This window comes from Durio zibethinus, chromosome 5 (genome assembly GCF_047325235.1).
Source record: "Durio zibethinus cultivar Kanyao isolate XHJ-2024 chromosome 5, ASM4732523v1, whole genome shotgun sequence".
Classification (NCBI taxonomy): Eukaryota; Viridiplantae; Streptophyta; class Magnoliopsida; order Malvales; family Malvaceae; genus Durio; species Durio zibethinus.
In genome coordinates, this window is record NC_143166.1 from 18,787,271 (window position 1) to 18,793,270 (window position 6,000).

The window sequence follows — 6,000 nt, forward strand, 5'->3', positions numbered from 1 at the left end:
AGAGAGCATTTGAGATTTTATTGGTTTGCTGCCAGTAGCCATTAAAGTGTCTGAATGGGGACACTTTTTTCAAATGGTCACAAAATCTTGCACACTTCGAGTTTTTAGCTGAATTTTTTGTGCATGCCAACAAAAATACAGGGATCACGTCTACAAGTTTGGGGCCAAAACTCCTTCCGAAAAAATTTTAAAAAATCCCGAACCGTAAAAAGTTTCAAAAATCGTGAAAAATAAAAAACGAGTCGTCTTGCCATGAAACTTCACGTGAAGGCTTAAGGGACCATTGTATGAATTTACAAGCCATAAAAATGGCATTGCCACACAGAAATATGAAGATGTGCCTAAACCCACCTACTACCCTATCGATCCATGGCTTTCGCATCCGTCTCTCTGGCCTGCATAATGCCCGCTCGCCCGCCCGCTTGTTTCGTCGGTTGGGTTAGGCATACGGAGTTCATTCCCAGTCTAAGATCAGACCGGACTGAGGGTTATGGTGGCAGGATCGGTAGCACGTAGAGGGGGACCCGACCGATCCTCGATTTGTGTATCCCGACCCTCTGGCCAGTTGAGTGCCCGCACGTTCGTATTGTGGGTTGACTTAGGCATACGGAGTTCATTCCCAGTCTAAGCATACGGAGTTCATTCCCAGTCTAAGCATACGGAGTTCATTCCTAGTCTAAGATCGGACTAGACCGAGGGTTACAGTAGCACATGCTGGGCTCAGGCATGTGCTGGTGCCGCTTTTTTCTTCGCCGGGGCACCATCGCCGGAGCATTGCCGAAGAACCTGATCGGCGGCATTGGGTTTCCAGCGATCGGGGGGGGGCGGGGCAGGTGTGCGCACATAATGTCTGATGGGTGCTGGTACTTGGCCCTTATATTGGTCCCCTATTCCTCATCAAACCTGGACAACTCACACCCCCTTAAAGAGCATTTGAGATTTTACAGGTTTGCTGCCAGTAGCCATTAAAGTGTCTGAAATGGGGACACTTTTTTCAAATGGTCACAAAATCTTGTACACTTCGAGTTTTCAGCTGAATTTATTTGTGCACGCCAAAAAAAATACAAGGATCTCGTCTACCATGTTTGGGACCAAAACTCCTTCCGAAAAAATTTTAAAAAATCCTGAACCGCAAAAGGTTTCAAAAATCATGAAAAATAGAAAACAAGTTGTCTTGCCATGAAACTTCACGTGAAGGCTTAAGGGACCATTGTATGAATTTACAAGCCATAAAAATGGCATTGGCACTCAGAAATATGAAGATGTGCGTAAACCCACCTACCACCCTATCGATCCACGGCTTGCGCATCCCAACTCTCTGGCCAACGTAGTGCCCGCCCGCCCGCCCGTTTCGTCGGTTGGCTTAGGCATACGGAGTTCATTCCCAGTCTAAGGTTGGACTAGACCAAGGGTTACAGTAGCAGGATCGGCAGCACGTAAAGGGGGACCCGATCGATCCCCGATTTACGCATCCTGCCCCTCTGGCTGGCTGAGTACCCGCACGCTCATTTCGTGGGTTGACTTAGGCATACGGAGTTCATTCCCAATCTAAGCATATGGAGTTCATTCCCAGTCTATGATCGAACCGGACCGAGGGTTGCGGCAGCTTATGCTAGGCTCGAGCATGTACTGGTGCCGCATTTTTCATGACCGGAGCATCGCCAGAGAACTTGACTGGCGGCATTGGGGTTCCGACGATCAGGAGGGCCGGGGGGGTGCGCATATGATGCGTGATGGGTGCTGGTACTTGGCCCTTATATTGGCCCCCTATCGCTCATCAAACTTCAAGAACTCACACCCCCTTAAAAAGCATTTGAGATTTTACAGGTTTGCTTCTGGTAGCCATTAAAGTGTCTGAAATGGGGACACTTTTTTCAAATGGTAACAAAATCTTATACACTTCGAGTTTTTAGCTGAATTTTTTTGTGCATGCCAAAAAAAATACAAGGATCACGTCTACCAAGTTTGGGGCCAAAAATCCTTCCAAAAAAATTTTAAAATATCCTGAACCGTAAAAAATTTTAAAAATCGTGAAAATAGAAAACGAGTTGTCTTGCCACGAAACTTCACGTGAAGGCTTAAGGGACCATTGTATGAATTTACAAGCCATAAAAATAGCATTGCCACATAGAAATATGAAGATGTGCCTAAACCCACCTACCACCCTATCGATCCACGGCTTGCACATCCCGTCTCTCTGGCTGACGTAGTGCCCGCTCGCCCGCTCGTTTCGTTGGTTGGCTTAGGCATACGGAGTTCATTCCTAGTCTAAGATCAGACCGGACCGAAGGTTGCAGCAGCAAGATCGGCAGCACGCAGAGGGGGACCCGGCCGATCCCCGACTTACGCATCTCGCCCCTCTGGCCGACTGAGCACCTGCATGTTCGTTTCGTGGTTTGACTTAGGCATACAGAGTTCATTCCCATTCTAAGCATACGGAGTTCATTCCCAAACTAAGATCGGACCAGATCGAGGCTTACGGCAACAGATGCTGGGCTTAGGCAAGGCTGGTGCCGCATTTTCTTCATCGGGGCACCATCAGCAGAGCATCGTCGGAGAACCTGACCGGCGGTATTGGGGTTCCGACGATCGGAGGGGCCGGGGGGGTGCGCACATGATGCGCGATAGGTGCTGGTACTTGGCCCTTATATTGGTCCCCTATCCCTCATCAAACCTGGACAACTCACACCCCCTTAAAGAGCATTTGAGATTTTACAGGTTTGCTGCTAGTACCCATTAAAGTGTCTAAAATGGGGACACTTTTTTCAAATGGCCACAAAATCTTGTACACTTCGAGTTTTTAGCTGAATTTTTTTTTGCATGCCAAAAAAAATACAAGCATCACGTCTACCAAGTTTGGGGCAAAAAATCTTTCTGAAAAAATTTTAAAAAATCTTGAACCGGAAAAAGTTTCAAAAATCGTGAAAAATAGAAAACGAGTCGTCTTCCCATGAAACTTCACGTGAAGGCTTAAGGGACCATTGTATGAATTTACAAGCCATAAAAATGGCATTGGCATGCAGAATTATGAAGATGTGTCTAAACCCACCTACCACCCTATCGATCCACGGCTTGTGCATCCCGTCTCTTTGGCCGGCGTAAAGCCTGCCCACCTGCCCGCCCGCCCGCTCGTTTCATCGGTTGGCTTAGGCATATAGAGTTCATTCCCGATCTAAGAACAAACCTGACTGAGGGCTGCGGCAGCAGGATTGATAGCACGTAGAGGGGGACCCGACCGATCCCTGGCTTGCACATCCCGCCCCTCTGGCCGGCTGAGCGCCCGCACAGTAATTTCGTGGGTTGACTTAGGCATACAGAGTTCATTCTCAATCTAAGCATACGGAGTTCATTTCCAGTCTAAGATCGGATCGGACCGAGGGTTGTGGCAGCACATGCTGGGCTCGGGCATGTACTGGTGTCGCATTTTTCTTCGTCGGGGCACCATCGCCAGAGCATCACCGGAGAACCTGACCGGTGACATTGGGGTTCCGACGATTGGGGGGGTCAGGGGGTGTGCGCACATGATGTGCGATGGGTGCTGGTACTTGGCCCTTATATTGGCCCCCTATGCCTCATCAAACCTCGAGAACTCACACCCCCTTAAAGAGCATTTGAGATTTTACGGGTTTGCTGCCAGTAGCCATTAAATTGTCTGAAATGGGGACACTTTTTTCAAATGGTCACAAAATCTTGCACACTTCGAGTTTTTAGCTAAATGTTTTGTGCACACCAACAAAAATACAAGGATCACGTCTACCAAATTTGGGGCCAAAACTCCTTTCAAAAAAATTTTAAAAAAGCCTGAACCGTAAAAAGTTTCAAAAATCGTGAAAAATCGAAAACGAGTCGTCTTGCTATGAAACTTGACGTGAAGGCTTAAGGGACCATTGTATGAATTTACAAGCCATAAAAATGGCACTGGCACGCAGAAATATGAATATGTGCCTAAACCCACCTACCACCCTATCGATCCACGGCTTACGTATCCCGTCTATCTAGCTGGCGTAGTGCCCGCCCGCCTGTCCACCCGCTCGTTTCGTCTTTTGGCTTAGGCATACAGAGTTCATTCCCAGTCTAAGATCAAACCAGACTGAGAGTTGCAGCAACAGGATCGGTAGCACGTAGAGAGGGACCCGGCTGATCCCCGGTTTGCTCATGCCACCCCTCTGGTCGGCTGAGCGCCCGCACGCTCATTTCGTGGGTTGACTTAGGCATACGGAGTTCATTCCCAGTCTAAGCATACGAAGTTCATTTCTTGTCTAAGATCAGATCGGACCGAGGGTTACGGCAGCACAAGCTAGGCTCGGGCATGTGCTGGTGCCGCATTTTTCTTCGTCGGGGCACCATCACCGGAGCATCACCAGAGAACCTGACCGGCGGCATTGGATTCCGGCGATCGGGGCGGCCGGGGGGTGTGCGCACATGATGTGCGATGGGTGCTGGTACTTGGCCCTTATATTGGCCCCCTATCCCTCATCAAACCTCGAGAACTCACACCACCTTAAAGAGCATTTGAGATTTTACAGGTTTGCTGCCAGTAGCCTTTAAAGTGTCTGAAATGGGGACACTTTTTTCAAATGGTCACGAAATCTTGTACACTTCGAGTTTTTAGCTGAATTTTGTTGTACATACCAAAAAAAATACAACGATCACGTCCACCAAGTTTTGGGCCAAAATGCCTTTTGAAAAAATTTTAAAAAATCCCGAACCATAAAAAGTTTCAAAAATCATGAAAAATAGAAAACGAGTCATCTTGCTATGAAACTTCATGTGAAGGCTTAAGTTACCATTGTATGAATTTACAAGCCATAAAAATGGCATTGGCACGCAGAAATATGAAGATGTGCCTAAACCCACCTACCACCCTATCGATCCACGGCTTGCACATCCCGTCTCTCTGGCCGGCGTAGTGCCCGTCTGCCCGCTTATTTCGTCGGTTGGCTTAGGCATACGGAGTTCATTCCCAATCTAAGATCGGACCAGCCTGAGGGTTACGGCAGCAGGATCGGCAGCAAGTAGAGGGGGACCCAGTCGATCCCCGGCTTGCGCATCCCGCCCCACTGGCCAGCTGAGCGATCGCACGCTCGTTTCATGGGTTGACTTAGGCATACGAAGTTCATTCCCAGTCTAAGCATACAGAGTTCATTCCCAGTCTAAGCATACAGAGTTCATTCCCAGTCTAAGATCAGACCAAACCGATGGTTGCGGCAGCACATGTTGGGCCCGACCATGTGCTGGTGCCGCATTTTTCTTTGTCGGGGCACCATCGTCGGAGCATCGCCAGAGAACCTGATCAGCGGCATTGGGGTTCTGACGATCAGTGGGGCCGGGGGGTGTGCGCACATGATGTGCGATGGGTGCTGGTACTTGGCCCTTATATTGGCCCCCTATCCCTCATCAAACCTCGACGACTCACATCCCCTTAAAGAACATTTGAGATTTTACAGGTTTGCTGCCAGTAGCTATTAAAGTGTCTAAAATGGGGACATTTTTTTCAAATGGTCACAAAATCTTATACACTTCGAGTTTTTAGCTGAATTTTTTATGCATGCCAATAAAAATACAGGGATCACGTCTACCAAGCTTGGGGCCATAACTCCTTTCGAAAAAATTTTTAAAAATCCCGAACCGCAAAAAGTTTTGAAAATCGTGAAAAATAGAAAACGAGTCGTCTTGCCATGAAACTTCACGTGAAGGCTTAAGGGACCATTGTATGAATTTACAAGCCACAAAAATGGCATTGGCACATAGAAATATGAAGATGTGCCTAAACCCACCTACCACCCAACGATCCACGGCTTGCACATCCTGTCTCTCTGGCCGGCGTAGTGCCTGCCCGTCCGCCCGCCTGCTCCTTTCGTGGGTTGACTTAGGCATACAGAGTTCATTCCAAGTCTAAGATCAGACCAGACCGAGGGTTGCGATAGCACATGCTGGGCTCGGGCATATGCTGGTGCCGTATTTTTCTTTGCCAGGGCACCATCGCCGAAGCATCATCCG